The sequence below is a fragment of the Lolium rigidum genome, chromosome 7, assembly GCF_022539505.1.
Source record: "Lolium rigidum isolate FL_2022 chromosome 7, APGP_CSIRO_Lrig_0.1, whole genome shotgun sequence".
Lineage (NCBI taxonomy): Eukaryota > Viridiplantae > Streptophyta > Magnoliopsida > Poales > Poaceae > Lolium > Lolium rigidum.
In genome coordinates, this window is record NC_061514.1 from 284,910,198 (window position 1) to 284,927,335 (window position 17,138).

Sequence of the window (17,138 nt, forward strand, 5' to 3'; positions counted from 1 at the left end):
AGGATCATGAAACCTGATCACGGATCTCCAAGGCCACTGCCCCTCGAGCCTCAGTTAAGGCGAGGATAAAAGTGGACCAGCCAAAGGGACCATCATCGGCTTCCCAACTGTAGTGCAGCGTCAGCCGATTCCAACAAAATCGGCTCTCCAGATCATCGATATTTCAGGGCGAGCTGCCCCCCGAGCCACTCCAACTTTTCATCAAAACAGGGCAGGGAAGCTTACGCCCGAGGAGCCAATGTACTAGGACGGCTTTGGAAGGATAAGCAGCTCCCTTGAACTAAGAAGCCTCAAACGTAGTGGCCCTCGAACTCCTCCTAGCTCAGATTGGCTCATCATTTCGGGCAGACTGGTGCAGCTTCTGGTGAGGATGTTTGATGAAGTTGTCACCTTGGTCAAGCCCCAGGAGAAAACGTCACAGCCAATTGGATGGTCATCGGTTGTTCTCACGATCCTAACCTGATCTGCATGCTTACGCAGGCGCTGCTGATCTTGAAGATTTGCTAACGGAGCCGCCAACAATTCCACTGAGGAGCTCCTCCAGTAGAGCCTTGCTACATAACTCGATGACTGCTCCATTAGGCTTCTGCTTGTAACAATTGTATCCCTTGAGTCGATGGCCGTGCATCGGCTTTTAATTCTTAAGTCGATGTCCACGCATCGGCTATGCCCAAAATTTTTGGATTTTCCATTTTTTACGGCCGACTTGTTTATGCCTCGGCCCCCATACTTGAGTTGCTCTGCTGGGCATTTGATATCCCCTCCAAGCTTCGTATCCTCGTGTATCATCCATCTATGTGCCCCCCGAGCCGATTCTGTCAAGTAGTTGATGGTATCGGCTCTTCAGGCATCTGTTGGATCAATCTTGATTACTGAGACAAATCGTATGTCGAGGATAATTTTGGCCGATTGCGGGAATCGGCCTCCCTTTTCATTGCAATGCTTCGTGAAGGTTTAGCACTTCTTGGTTTCCCACTGTAGCTACGTGACATGCTGGAGATAAGATCCTTTGCTTTTCATTTTTTTGATGGCCGATCGCAGGGATCGGCCTCGCCACGTACGTCCATGGTCATGGATGTTGCTACTCCGTAGGGATTATGGACACCATGTTTGTATCAGCCGATGCCTGTGCATCGGCTTTCGTCTGTTTAGGGCACCATACTTTCTTTGGCGGGCGCGCCTTCGTCTCCACTGTTTGCTGAATTTTCACGGCCAGATCGGGCTGCGCCTTCCTCAACGTGTACAAGTACTGTGCCTCGGCTTCCTCCAGGTTTCGCAGCCGCTGCACCCTACGCTTCTGAGAATGGCTAAGTCCATCAGGGCACCACCTTGGCCGGTGATACCTATCTTCTTCTCCATCTGACTCCTCAAAGTCTTCTTCTTGAGATGACCCAGCTCGTTTATTATGAAGTGGGAGAGGTCCTAGACGCTCGAACATGCGAAACCTCATTTGTCCTTCTCCTTCTTTGTTTGCATTACGGGCGAGTTCTCGATTGTTGGCAATCGGCTCATTCGGAGTCCCGGCAATGTTTGAAGAAAGGACAGTTCCAGTGCTTATCCATGTTGTCTTGCTCCCTTGACCTCCCTCTAGCGTGATGCTCATACCCGTCGTTGTTTCTGTCGTGCTGACGATACCTCATGTCCGCTGCATCTGACCGACGATATCTTTCATCGTCTTCATCGTGGCGCCGACGTCGGTCGTACTGCTGCTTGATGACCCACAAGTATAGGGGGTGTATCGTAGTATCTTCGATAAGTAAGAATGTCGATCCCAACGAGGAGCAGAAGGTGTTGGCAGCAGTTTCGATGGAGGATCCACTGTAAATGCTCACAGACAAGTATTCAGGGGGTTTTGATATTGCAGATAAATAAAGTACAAGTAAATAAAATGCGAGAGAAATAATTGCAGCGAGTGGCCCAATCCTTTTTAGCACAAAGGACAAGCCGGTTTGATTACTTATAATGACCAAACGTTCTTGAGGACACACGGGGATTTTAGTCTAGTACTTTCGCTTCATGTGGTTTAATAATCTTCATTGTTTTGATAAGTGTTGTGTGGGTGAACCTATGCTAATGCACCGCCCTTCCTAGGACTAATACATACTTGTGATTATACCCCTTGCAAGCATCCGCAACTACAAGAAAGTAATTAAGATAAATCTAACCACGAGCCTTAAACTCCGAGATCCTGCGATCCCTCCTGCATCGATATACTAACGGGGGCTCAGGTTTCGTCACTCCGGCAACCCCGCAATTAGCAACCGAATACAAGATGCACTCCCCTAGGCCCATAAATGGTGAAGTGTCGTGTAGTCGACGTTCACACGACACCACTAGAAGAATGACACCACAACTTAAATATCATAACATTGAATATTACTCAACCATAATTCACTACTAGCATTTAGACTTCACCCATGTCCTCAAGAACTAAACGAACTACTCACGAGACATCATATGGAATACAATCAGAGGTGATATGATGATGAATAACAATCTGAACATAAACCTTGGTTCAATGGTTTCACTCAATAGCATCTACAACAAGTATAGAATAACACCGGGAGAGTTTCCCCTATCAAACAATCAAGATTTAACCCGAATTGCTACAGCGATGACGAGGTGCAGCGGTGGTGATGGCGGTGTAGATGGTGGAGATGATGATGATGATGATGGAGATGATGTCCCGCTCGATGACGATGGCGATGGCGTCGATTTCCCCCTCCCGGGAGGGAATTTCCCCGGCGGATTCACTGCCCGCCGGAGAGCTCTTTTCTCTCGGTGTTCTCCGCCCCGCGAGGCGGCTGTAACCCTTCGTGAGGTCCTCTCTCGTGGCTTAGGTTTTCGGGACGAAGGAGTACGCGAAGAAAAGGAGGCGAAAGGGGCTGTGGGGCCCCCGAGCATAGGGTGGCGCGGCCGGGCCATGGGCGCGCCGCCCTATGGTCTGGGCCCACGGTGGCTCCTCTCTTCTTCCCCTTCCGGCTCCCTCCGTCATCCGGAAAAATAGGAATTTTCGTGAAATTCCCTTCCACGATTGATCTTCCGAAATATTGCGTTCGACGGCGCTTTTTCCGGCGAGAATCCGGCTCCGGTGCTTGATCCTCCAATAATGATGAAACATGCAAAATAGATGAAATAACATAAGTATTGTGTCCCAATATGAAATATATCAATGAATAACAGACAAATTATGATACAAAATAGTGATGCAAATTGGACGTATCAACTCCCCCAAGCTTAGACCTCGCTTGTCCCCAAGCGAAGCCGAGGCTCGATAAACAAGACCACATGTTTATGGAGTGAAGAGTCGATAAATAAAATACGGACAAGAAGCATCATATCCATTCACACAAGACATTCTAGTAAACAACTTCCTCATATAACTCATCTCGAAATAAGTAAAGAGAAATCACAAGTAAAGGTGCATAAGAAATCATAGTTGGTGATGGCAAACTTTGTTCTTGGTCAGAGAACTACTAACAGATTGTACTTCTAAGCAAATCTTTCATATTAGATTTTATAGCTGAGCCTTCATATTCAAGCATGACAATCTCCTCATAATCATTGATAACTTCAAAGTCATATTCATTCAGATAAAATTGGTACTAAACAAGAAAGTATAAAAGACATGATCAACTGAATCATAGCATAAATGATTGGATCACAACAACTCAATTGCTTGCTTGAGATGGAAGGAAATAGGTTTCTCGACTCAACATAAAAGTAAAAGATAGGCCCTTCGCAGAGAGAAGCGAGGATTAAATCATGTGCTAGAGCTTTTCAAGTTTTGAAATCATATAAAGAGCATAAAAGTAAGATTTTGAGCGGTGTTTGTTGTTGTCAACGAATGGTAGCGGGCACTCTAACCCCCTTGCCAGACAAACTCTCAAAGAGCGGCTCCCATTTTATTTTATTTTTGGGTGGCACTCCTTCCAACCTTTCTTTCACAAACCATGGCTAACCGAAATCCTCGGGTGCCTGCCAACAATCTCATACCATGAAGGAGTGCCTTTTTATTTTTATTTTATTATGTTGACACTCCTCCCCACCTTTGCTTTCTCAAGCCATGGCTAACCGAATCCTTCGGGTGCCGTCCAACAATCACATACCATGGAGGAGTGTCTATTTTGATTAATTAATTTGGGACCTGGGAATCCCGTTGCCGGCTCTTATTGCAAAGTTATTGGATAAGCGGATGTGCCGCTAGTCCATTGGTGAAAGTTGCCCAACAAGATTGAAAGATAAAACACCACATACTTCCTCATGAGCTATTAAACATTGACACAAATAAGGAGTAGTATAGTTTGGATTATTTAAAGGTAGCACATGAAGTATTTACTTGGAATGGCAGAAAATACCATGTAGTAGGTAGGTATGGTGGACACAAATGGCATAGGTTTGGTCTAAGGTTATGGATGCATGAGAAGCATTCCCTCTCGATACGGGTCTTTGGCTAGCAAGGTTTGATAGCAAGCATAAAGGTTGAGGGAAACAAACAAATATACATATGATAGAAACAATCATGCATCTTTCTCATAAGCACAAGCAATTTTAACTTCAGAATACTAAGCATAGAGATAATAGAGTAATGTATCTAAGTGTATTTCTCTCTTCTATTAAACATCAATATGTTGTTGCTATTGACCAATGCTAAGTTTGCCAAAACCAAATAGATTTACTCGATGCTCCCAAAGTGATATCGATACTCATGTCAAGAGTAATCATATAATGGAGATTGCAAACTAAAATAAGGTGTGCAAAAAGTAAATGATAAGACTTCTCATTAATATTTCATAACGATAACTCACACCAACGGATACATAGATAACTAACTAAGAGAGATACTTCCACATTGCATACTATTCCATATGATAACTTCCCTACTCATGATATGACACTACTTGATAGTAAAAGATAAAGGTGGTGATGATGTGATACCGCGGCACTCCCCAAGCTTGGAACAAACCAAGGGGATGCCAATACCGATGATGAATTACTCCTTCGGTGATGGTGGTGATGGATTCCTCTCGCGCTTCATAAGGATCTCCTTCGGTTTCAGCTTCTCAATCTTGTAATTACGCACCAAAACCTGAAGAGACTCATTGTTACCCGAGTGTGGCGGTGACGGCCTTGTGCTTGAGGTTTGAGTAATATTCCGACATTCGCGAAGTCGTCGGTTCTCCTCTGAAGTATCTCCACTTCCCTTTTGAGAGCACGATATTGATCACAAAACTCATCGGCAACCCGTATTGCTTCCTCCACACAAGGGAAAGAGTCGAGGTCCGGAAGCGGGCGGAAGAGCTCTCTGCAAGTTATGAGAAAAAGAACGCCCGGTGTTAACCGATCCCACCAAGATTGGCTTACTCCTCGTAGTTTCCCACTCTCCTTTTCTTGATGCTATCTTCTCCTTCTCCTTATTGATCCTTTCATCCATCTCTTCCCTCCAAGGCCCCTTGTCTTTGTTGTTGGAGACCATGGTGCTTCTAGATCAAAACAAATCTGGCAGAAAACAGCTCGAAACAAAACACGACGAGAAAACGATATTACGGACCTCCAGGGGTCCGGGGGATTATATAGCAAATATTTTTACGACAAAAGGAAGGTTCCAGGCCGAAAACGAGTGGAAACGGGACGCCGAGGCGGCCGGACCATAGGTCGGCGCGGCCGAGGTGGGGCCGCGCCGGCCTATGGTGGTACGCCCTCGTGCGTCCTTTCCACTCCGTTTCGAACTCGTAATTTTTCATATTTTCTAAAAACAGCAGAAATAATGTTCGGAAAGGTAAACGCGGACTTTTTATTACCTATCTTGTTACCTATTCAAAATCCGGTTACGGCGGATTGTCAATTTGTCCTTTGATGAAAGCCTCCGGTGTTTCCACTTGAATAATATCAACATCCACATTATAAGAATCGCCCGAGATATAATGCTTGAGTCTTTGTCCATTCACCACTTGTGTGGCATTGCCTTGGAGAGAGCTAATTTTAATTGCTCTGAACGATACACCTCCTCAACAACATATGGTCCTTCCCACTTCGAGAGTAATTTCCACTGCAAAGAATGCGAGACGAGACCGATACAATAGAACTTGATCTCCAACATTAAATTCTCTTTTGATGATCCTTCTATCATGCCACTTCTTAACTTTTTCTTTAAAGAGTTTAGCATTTTCATAAGCTTCACTTCTCCATTCATCTAGAGAACTTAATTGCAACAACCTCTTATTACGGCTAATTTAGGATCTTTATTTAGTTCTCTAACAGCCCAATAAGCTTTGTGCTCTAGTTCTAAAGGTAAATGACAAGCTTTTCCATAAACCATTTTATAAGGTGACATTCCCATAGGATTTTTATAAGCGAGTTCTATAAGCCCATAGTGCTTCTTTCAATTTACTAGCCCAATTCTTTCTAGATTTATTAACGAGTCTTTCCTAAAATAGCTTTAATCTCTCTATTTGATAATTCTACTTGACCACTAGTTTGAGGATGATAAGCGAAGCAATTCTATGATTAATACCATACTTAGCAAGAGTTTTTCTAAAACCTCCATGAATGAAATGAGAACCTCCATCGGTCATAATATATCTAGGTACTCCAAATCTAGGAAATATAACATCTACAAGCATTTTTATAGAGGTCTCACCATCGGCACTTTTCGTAGGTATAGCTTCTACCCATTTAGTAACATAATCAACAGCGACAAGTATATGAGTGTTACCAGTGCGAAGAAGGGAAAGGGCCCATAAAGTCGAATCCCCAACAATCGAATGGTTCAATAACAAGAGTATAATTCATAGGCATTTCATTGCGTCTAGAGATATTACCAACTCTTTGACATTCATCGCAAGATAGAATAAATTTCCTTGCATCTTTGAAAAGTGTTGGCCAATAAAAACCTGATTGTAGAACCTTTTGCGCGGTTCTATCTCCGACGTGATGTCCTCCATAAACACTACCATGACATTTATTCAATATCTCCTGTTGTTCATATTCGGGAACACATCTTCGCATAATACCATCCACTCCTTCTTTATATAAGTGTGGGTCATCCCAAAAATAATGCCTCAAGTCATAAAAGAATTTCCTCCTTTCTTGAAGTTGAAAAGGTTGGAGGCAAATACTTGAAACAATAAAGTTAGCATAATCTGCATACCAAGGGATCTCTCGCGAGCTCACCTTTATTACAGCCAATTGTTCATTTGGAAAACTATCATTAACGAGGAACGGGATCATAAGCAATATTTTCCAATCTAGACAAATTATCGGCAACGGGATTATCGGCACCTTTCCTATCTATAATATGTAAATCAAATTCTTGCAACGAAGTACCCATCTAATAAGCCTTGGCTTAGCATCTTTCTTTGTCATAAGGTATCTAATTGCAGCATGATCGGTATGAATTGTGACTTTTGAATCAACAATATAGGGTCTAAACTTGTCACAAGCAAAGACTACGACTAACAATTCCTTTTCGGTTGTAGCATAATTTCTTTGAGCGAGCATCAAGAGTTTTACTAGCATAATGAATAACATTTAATTTTTTATCTACCCGCTGTCCAAGAACAGCGCCTACAACAAAATCACTAGCATCACACATAATTTCAAAAGGCAAATTCCAATCAGGAGGTTCAACTATAGGAGCAGTTGTTAAGGCTTTCTTTAGAGTTTCAAAAGCTTCCTTACAATCATCATCAAAAACAAAAGGTACATCTTTTTGAAGAAGATTAGTAAGAGGCTTTGAAATTTTAGAGAAATCTTTAATAAATCTCCTATAAAACCCAAGCATGAGCAAGAACACTACGAATACCTTTAACATCCCTCGGGTAGGGCATCTTTTCAATTGCTTCAACTTTAGCTCTATCAACTTCAATACCTCTCTCGGAAATTTTATGTCCCAATACAATTCCTTCATTAACCATAAAGTGGCATTTCTCCCAATTAATAACAAGGTTAGTTTCTTCACATCTCTGCAAAACTTTATCGAGGTTTCGCAGGCAATTATCAAAAGAATTCCCATAGACAGAAAAATCATCCATGAACACTTCTACAATACTTTCGCAAAAACCATGAAAAATAGCAGACATGCATCTTTGAAAAGTAGCAGGAGCATTACATAAACCAAAAGGCATACGCCTATAAGCATAAGTTCCATAAGGACAAGTAAACGTGGTTTTCTCTTGATCTTTAGCTTTAACGGCAATTTGTGAAAACCCAGAATAACCATCAAGAAAGCAAAAATGAGTATTTTTAGATAACCTTTCTAGCATTTGATCAATAAAGGGTAAAGGGTAATGATCTTTCTTAGTAACTTTATTAACTTTTCGAAAATCAATGCACATTCTATACCCTACAACTATTCTTTGAGGGATAAGCTCATCATTATCATTAGGCACAACGAGTCATTCCTCCTTTCTTAGGAACACAATGCACGGGACTAACCCATCTACTATCGGCAATAGGATATATAATACCGGCTTCAAGGAGTTTTAATACCTCGTTCCTTACCACTTCCTTCATCTTCGGAATTAGACGACGTTGATGTTCAACAACGAGCTTTGCATCATCTTCCATATTAATAGCATGTTGGCAAATAGAAGGAGAAATCCCTTTCAAATCATCAAGAGTATAGCCAATAGCTCCTCGGTGTTTCTTCAATATTTCCAATAACCTTTCTTCCTCAATTTCCGAAAGCTTAGAACTAATAATAACAGGATATATTTTCTTATCATCAATATGAGCATATTTAAGATTATCGGGTAAAGGCTTTAAATCAAAAACAGGATCTTCCTTTGGTGGCGGTGCTTGTACCCAAATCTTCCACCGGTAAATCATGCTTGAGAATAGGTTGGCGAAGAAAAATTTCCTCAAGCTCATCTCTTTCTTTCCTAAAAGCTTCACTTTCACTATTCTCCAAATGTTGCTTGCAAAGGATTATTAGGAACAAGAACAATAGATGCACCCTTGCTCCATTTTAAAATCATTACTAGGCAAGTCGGTTTTATAAGGAGTTTTGGTAAATTTAGAAAAGTTAAATTCATAAGGTTCACCGAGCAAATCTAGTCAAAATTTTCTCTTTCTTACAATCTATAATAGCTCCACAAGTATTTAGAAAAGGTCTACCAAAAATGATAGGACAATGATCACTAGCGACGAGAACCAAGTACGAAAAAGTCGGCGGGATATTTAATCTTACCACATAGAACTTCCACATCTCGAACAATACCAATTGGAGAAATAGTTTCTCTATTAGCCAAATGAATAACCACATCAATATCTTCAAGTTCACAAGAACCAATTTCGTGCATAATCTCCGTGTAAAGCTCATAAGGAATAGCACTAACACTTGCACCAATATCACATAAACCATAATAGCAATGATCACCAATTCTAACGAGATAGCATAGGAACACTAACTTGTTTGGATTTATTAGGATGTGAAACAATATTAGAAGCATCTTCACGAGAAAATAATATGACCATCCTCCACATTTTCGGTCACAAGATCTTTAACTATTGCAACAACGGGTTCAATTTTAATTTGTTCTTCGGGTTCTTTAGGTTTCTTTTCACTTTTATTAACCGCACTAGATACGACGAGTACTCCTTCATTTTAGCGGGGAAAGGAGTTTTTTCAATATAAGCTTCGGGAATAACATTATCAACGGTTTCAACCACTACACATTTGTTTACGGATGAATCAACTTTATCTTTATACGGTTCATGATACTTATCAAAATTCTTCTTAGGCAGTTCATAATGAGAGGCAAAAGCTTTATAAAGATTTGCAACAACTTGGGAATCAAGACCATATGTAGCACTCATATTACGAAATTTATCGGTATCCATAAAAGCTTCAATGCATTTATAATCATAAATTATACCCGATTCTCTATCTTTGTCGTTCTCCCATCCTTCGGTATTTTCTTGGATCCGATCAAGAAGGTCCCTTTTAAACTCTTCATTCTTGCGTGTAAATGATCCGGAACGGGAAGTATCCGGCAAGGTCTTGTCTTGAAAAGAAAGTCTTGCATAGAAATTATCAATAATAACATTACCGGGAAGCTCATGAATGGGGCATTTGAGCATTAAAGACTTCAATCTCCCCCAAGCTTGGGCAATACTCTCTCCATCATGAGGCCAGAAATTATATATGCGGTTCCGATCTTTGTGAATTTCACTTGGAGGATAGAATTTGGAATAAAATAAAGGCACAATGTCCTCCCAATCAATAGAATCACCATTCTTCAGCAATTTATACCAGTGCGCCGCTTTACCAGACAGCGATATAGTGAATAGTTTCTTCCTAACTTCATTCATAGAAATACCTGCACATTTGAATAAACCGCATAATTCATGCAAAAACAGTAAATGATCACCAGGATGGACAGTTCCATCCCCTTCATAGCGGTTATCCATGACACGTTCAATAATTTTCATAGGTATTTTATATGGTACTACTTCCTCACCTGGCGCTTCATCCACTACCTTTGCAGTAGTAGTAGATTTCCCAAATAGAAATTGAAGAGAAGATCTCTCCATAATGATTTATAGCGACGAGCAGAAATAAAATCAGCACAAACGGTAAATTTCCTTACCAATTCCGCTTACCAATAGCGCTTCACTCCCCGGCAACGGCGCCGAGAAAATAGTCTTGATGACCCACAAGTATAGGGGGTGTATCGTAGTATCTTCGATAAGTAAGAATGTCGATCCCAACGAGGAGCGAGAAGGTGTTGGCGGCGGTTTCGATGGAGGATCTACGTAAATGCTCACGAGACAAGTATTCGGGGGTTTTGATATTGCGAGATAAATAAAGTACAAGTAAATAAAATGCGAGAGAAATAATTGCAGCGAGTGGCCCAATCCTTTTTAGCACAAAGGACAAGCCGGTTTGATTACTGATAATGACCAAACGTTCCTGAGGACACACGGGGATTTTAGTCTAGTACTTTCGCTTCATGTGGTTTAATAATCTTCATTGTTTTGATAAGTGTTGTGTGGGTGAACCTATGCTAATGCACCGCCCTTCCTAGGACTAATACATACTTGTGATTATACCCCTTGCAAGCATCCGCAACTACAAGAAAGTAATTAAGATAAATCTAACCACGACCTTAAACTGCGAGATCCTGCGATCCCTCTGCATCGATATACTAACGGGGGCTCGGGTTTACGTCACTCCGGCAACCCCGCAATTAGCAACCGAATACAAGATGCACTCCCCTAGGCCCATAAATGGTGAAGTGTCGTGTAGTCGATGTTCACACGACACCACTAGAAGAATGACACCACAACTTAAATATCATAACATTGAATATTACTCAACCATAATTCACTACTAGCATTTAGACTTCACCCATGTCCTCAAGAACTAAACGAACTACTCACGAGACATCATATGGAATACAATCAGAGGTGATATGATGATGAATAACAATCCGAACATAAACCTTGGTTCAATGGTTTCACTCAATAGCATCTACAACAAGTATAGAATAACACCGGAGAGTTTCCCCTATCAAACAATCAAGATTTAACCCGAATTGCTACAGCGATGACGAGGTGCAGCGGTGGTGATGGCGGTGTAGATGGTGGAGATGATGATGATGATGATGGAGATGATGTCCCGCTCGATGACGATGGCGATGGCGTCGATTTCCCCCTCCGGGAGGGAATTTCCCGGCGGATTCCTGCCCGCCGGAGAGCTCTTTTCTCTCCGGTGTTCTCCGCCCCGCGAGGCGGGCTGTAACCCTTCGTGAGGTCCTCTCGTGGCTTAGGTTTTCGGGACGAAGGAGTACGCGAAGAAAAGGAGGCGAAAGGGGCTGTGGGGCCCCCGGAGCATAGGGTGGCGCGGCCGGGCCATGGGCCGCGCCGCCCTATGGTCCGGGCCCACGATGGCTCCTCTCTTCTTCCCCTTCGGCTCCCTCCGTCATCCGGAAAAATAGGAATTTTCGTGAAATTCCCTTCCACGATTGATCTTCGAAATATTGCGTTACGATGGCGCTTTTTCCGGCGAGAATCCTGGCTCCGGTGCTTGATCCTCCAATAATGATGAAACATGCAAAATAGATGAAATAACATAAGTATTGTGTCCCAATATGAAATATATCAATGAATAACAGCAAATTATGATACAAAATAGTGATGCAAATTGGACGTATCACTGCTCATATTTGTTGAGGAGATGCACGGATAGTGGGCGTTGATACCGTATGCTTCTCACCTCCTCCGCGGTTAGGTATCGTCTATCATCATCTTGGGGCCGGTCGCGTGGAACGGCCTCCTCTTTATCTTTGCCATGAGAGTGGCTGCTCTCTGCTTTATCTTTGCCATGGCGGCTCATAAGCCCTGCCATATTGACATCAAAAGAGAACCCTGGTTCCCTTATGGAGTGGCTTAGGTCCACCATGTTGACGTCCGGAAACGGACGCATGTCTACCTTCATGGCAAAGCGTCCGAAAGTTAATCGGCCTGATTCTATCGCCATCTGAATTTGTGCGCGCAATACTTTGCAGTCGTTGGTGGCGTGCGTGAATGTATGATGCCATTTGCAGTATGGCCTTTTGTTCATCTCTTGTGCCGTAGGGATCTTGTGGCCTTCATGTAGTTTCAACTGTTTCTCTTTCAGTAGCAGATCGAAGATCTGTTCAGCTTTGCTCACATCAAAGTCAAACCCTCTTGGAGGCCCTGGTGGGTTCACCCATTTGCGGGACACATGTCTTGCCGTTCGAGTCCATTCAGCTCTCTGCGACTTCCGATGTTCCGCGGAATCTTCATCCTCATCGGCATTGACCGGGCTTATCGCGCGCTTGAACTTGTCTTGGTACAATTCCGGATGACGCTTGTTCATATAAGGTCGGTCTCTGGACCATGTGCGCCGACGAGTTGTACTCCACTTGGAACGTCGGATCCTTGAATGACGCTCGCAAGGCCTGCCACGGCCAGCTCGATCGCTTCTTTCTCGGATAAATGAACCGAATAACATCGGTTCTTGACGGTTCTAAAACGGCTGAATGTATTCGGACCTTGTCTCTCCTCGCCTTTGCCGAACTCGTGCTAGTTCGGCAATGCCGGCTTCAGTAACTTCGATTGATATTGTGTGTGAAAGCTGTTCCTCTAGCTGCTTCCATGATCGCACCGAATTTGGCTGCAACGAGGTGTACCATCCAAAAGCTGGACCGGTGAGGGATTGCGAAAAGAACCTCACCGTAGCCGATCCGATCTTCGAAACCATGCCCAAGCTGGGCCAAGTATCGGCTCACGTGCTCGATTGAGCTAGATCCTTCGACCCACTGAATTTGGTGAAGTCCGGGAGCCGGTACTTAGGTGGTAGTGGGATCGAGGTCAAACTCGTTGGGGTACGGCTTGGAATAGCCGATTATCTTCTTCTTCGGCGGGATGCCGAGCTGGTCTCTCGGGGCTGCGCCGATCTGATCCGTGGTGGAGGAAGTAGCAGCCGAGCTTTCATGAATTGGTGCGGTGGCATACTTGGCTAGCCACGCTCTGTTTCTCGGCGTCCGCCCCCAAACTCCCCGTTCTTTGCGGCCGTTCCTCCTGCCGGAACAATTGCTCCTGCTCTGGCCATCCCTCCTGTCGGAGCCTGGATCGTCTGCGTCCAGTTGTTGCAGTCCGGCACAAACGTGCACACGTATCCGTGCGGGATCTCCTTGGGCGGCTCATATAAGAATTGATAGTCGCCCGGATCACCTCCAACCTTGTGGACAACGTATGCCGATGAACCTTGTTGCTGCGGAGCTGCTATCGCGTACGGCACTGGTGGCCTAGTGTGGAGTTGCACCTCTCCCTGGTGAGTCCCTAGAGCAGGTCCTGAAGGGGAGTACTGATGCCTCATGATCTCTTGCACCACCTGGAGCGCAACGCGCTCCAAAGTATTTACCAGGCTCTCAGAATGCCGATGCGGCGAATGAGCCACCACGTAGTTGATTTCCTGTCGCAGGGCTCTGGTACGTTCCTCTGAAGGGAGAGACAGATCCAACCCTTCGTGGACGCCTTGTGGCGTGAATCCTTTGAACCTGATGCCGTGCGAACGGGTCTTCTCAAAGGAGCCGATGAGTTCGGCTTCAACGATGGCCTTCAGCTCATCGTACTTCTTCTTGTGTTCCGCGAGGAGATCCTCGTATGTGATCTGTTCCTCTGCCATCTCGGATGTCGGTGTTGACGTAGATGTTGCGAGAAGATGTCCCACCGGGCGTGCGGAATGTGTTACCTGCCAAAACCCACCGGCGGGCAATGGTTAAGCAACACGAAGAGCCGGGAGGCTCCCAAGGCCGCTTAGTGGACCACGGCACCTCGCGTCGTCCCGCAAGTCTTCCGGCCACGTCACGGCGGTTGCTAGGGCGTGCCACCCGACCTAGACCCGATCGGGAAGGTGTTAGATTGCTTCGATTGTTCCTGCATGGTAGACACGTAAACATTAAATACGAGCCCTATCGGCTCTCAGGTTGCCCTGTGGATCGGCTCAAAGAGCCGATCGCCCCATGGTTCACGTTGGATTTGCAATGACATGGGGATCCTGCTTGATCAAAACAAAGCTAAACCGATCTACGATAGTTTAGGGTTTTCACCGCATAACCGGAACGTCCTACGTGTAGTCGGGCCTAGCAGATACGGAAGATGATGCAAGCTACCCCTACAAGAGGCCTAAAAACCAACATAACGTTAATTCCCGGAACATCCCTTGTAGGAACGGTAAACAACACCTAACGCACTACCGGATCGTCCGACCCCGACGCATAAGGCCTAACTATGCGAGATATTAAACTAATCCTTGCAGAGCAAGGAGCAACTATAACAGATCGGATCTACTAAGTAACGAATAAGCAAGATGCTGCCCTTACACCCAGATAGGTGTAAGGGCAGCTAGGTGTCGAGGGACGGCATTGCCACACAGATATGCACGAGAAAGCATCAATGCAAGCCCCTAAACACCTAAGGATAAGTAGTGCTGCTCGCCATCAACAATGCTTCAGCACGAGCAGCACAAGGTAGACGAATAAACGTGTACTGCCTAGATCGCGAGATGCGATCTAGGCAGCATGATGCTTACCGGAAGAAACCCTCGAAGGAAGGGGTGGCGATGCGCCTGATTTGTGTTTGTTGTAAACGTGATTGTCCTCCTTTCTCGATAACCCTAGATACATATTTATAGTCCAAGGGACTTTCTAATTCAGGCGTGCACCTAACCGTGCACGGGCCAGACTCTATCTTGTCAATTCTAAACACGATACGATCTACTATATTACAGATACACGGGCAATTTAGCCCAAACTCTTAGCGCAAGGCCGTTTCGAAGATGCTCCACGTGTATGTCTTTCAAAGCCCATCTTCACTTACGGCCCATCTCCTGATTTGGCCAAAATCCGGTGATAACAGATTGCTAGCAGCACGTAGGGATCCTCCACCGAGGGGACCCGAAGCTGGGTACGTCGTGTGCCTAATCTCGCTCCCGGAATCTCCATCGTCGCTCTCTCCCGAAACCCAAGTCTACAATACGTAGGCATTAGCGAGGTGATCCCTCGTCACTGACATCAATCAATAATGGAGGATAGAGAAAATGGAATAACCAACAAAAAACGGAGAAGGAGGTGGCTTTTTATACCTCCCAACAAAATATGGCTGTTGCAGCTACCCGGATATTCCGATCTTAGGGTACAAATTCTGCCCCCTCAGAAACTTTTTTGGGCACCCAGGCTACCTAGGTGCGGGTGGTGTAACTCTCTAGACCCCTGCGGATAGTTTGGCTGGAAATTCTAGCAACCTTGAAACCGGCAGAAACACTAAATTGAAAATAGCCATAACTAGAGCATCCATACTCAAATTCCGATGAACCTAGGCTCATTTCAAAGATAAAAAAAGATCTAAAAGATCATGTTGAGAAGCATCGTAGTCCAAAAAGGAGGATAAATCAGATGAAAACTTTGTTTTCTCGAAAAGAGATGAACCAATAAACCCTCCAAACAAAAAAATGCTATAAGTTCTTCATCCAAAATCATTTTTTGATGAGGACGCCATGGCGGCGGGTGCCCCATGCACAAGTCGGGATATGGCATGGTCATCGAGATTTAGCCCCACGTCCAGGCCCGCAATAGCTTCAGCGGTGCCCCTAGCTTCGACTCGACCAGTTGTGAGACGCGTAGGAACATCGATGTTTGCATCGACAACAACTTCACCAACTGCGGTGCATGCACACCAATTGGATCCTCCCAAGTAATTGCCACAAAAGGCCTCAAGCTTGTGGAGAACTCCACAAGAATTGGAGGCTACGAAGTAATCACCACTAAGGTCTCAAAGCCACAAAGTCATCTAGGGTTCCAATAATCCAAGAGGAACAAGTTCCGGGTACAAGCACCCGAGAGTAATTAGCTCACGAACTTTCACTAACCGAATCTCTGTACATAACGCAAATCGATGCACCAAATTCAATGATAAAAACACAAGAGCTCGAGTCCATCACTCCCAAATTCCACCAAAGCCACAAAAGCTGTTGCGGTAATAAGAGAGGAAGAACACAAGAGAACACCGAATTTCTCCAAGATTTAGATCCAATAGGTCCCTCACTTAGATAAGATATTGATTGGTGGAAATGTAGATCGAGATCTCGTCTCTCTCTTCCCTCAAAAAGATGCAAGATTAATAGGAGGGATAGAGAGTAATGGCAAGTTATTCAAGGTCAACAATGAAGGATAGAGGAAATGGAATAACCAACCACCAAATGGAGAAGAAGGGCGCCTTTTATACCTACCAACAAAATATGACCGTTGTAACCATTTTACCCTGGATATTCTGGTCCTAGGGCGGAAATTGCGCACACATAATTTTTGGGGCACCCATGCCACCCAGGCGCAGGTGGTGCAACTTCTAGAGCCCCGCGGATATTTTGGCCGGAAATAGTGTACACCTCCTAAATTCTAGCCACCCTAAAACCGTCTGAAACATAAATACAAAAACAACCATAACTATAGCATAGAGACTCCAATTTTGATGGATACTAGTTTCGAAGATAAGAACGAGCTCTACAAGATCACATAGAGAAACAACATAGTTCAAAAGGAGGATAAATCCACAAGATGAAAAGTTTGCTCTCTCTAAAAGAGATGAACCACTCCAAAACCAAAAAGCAC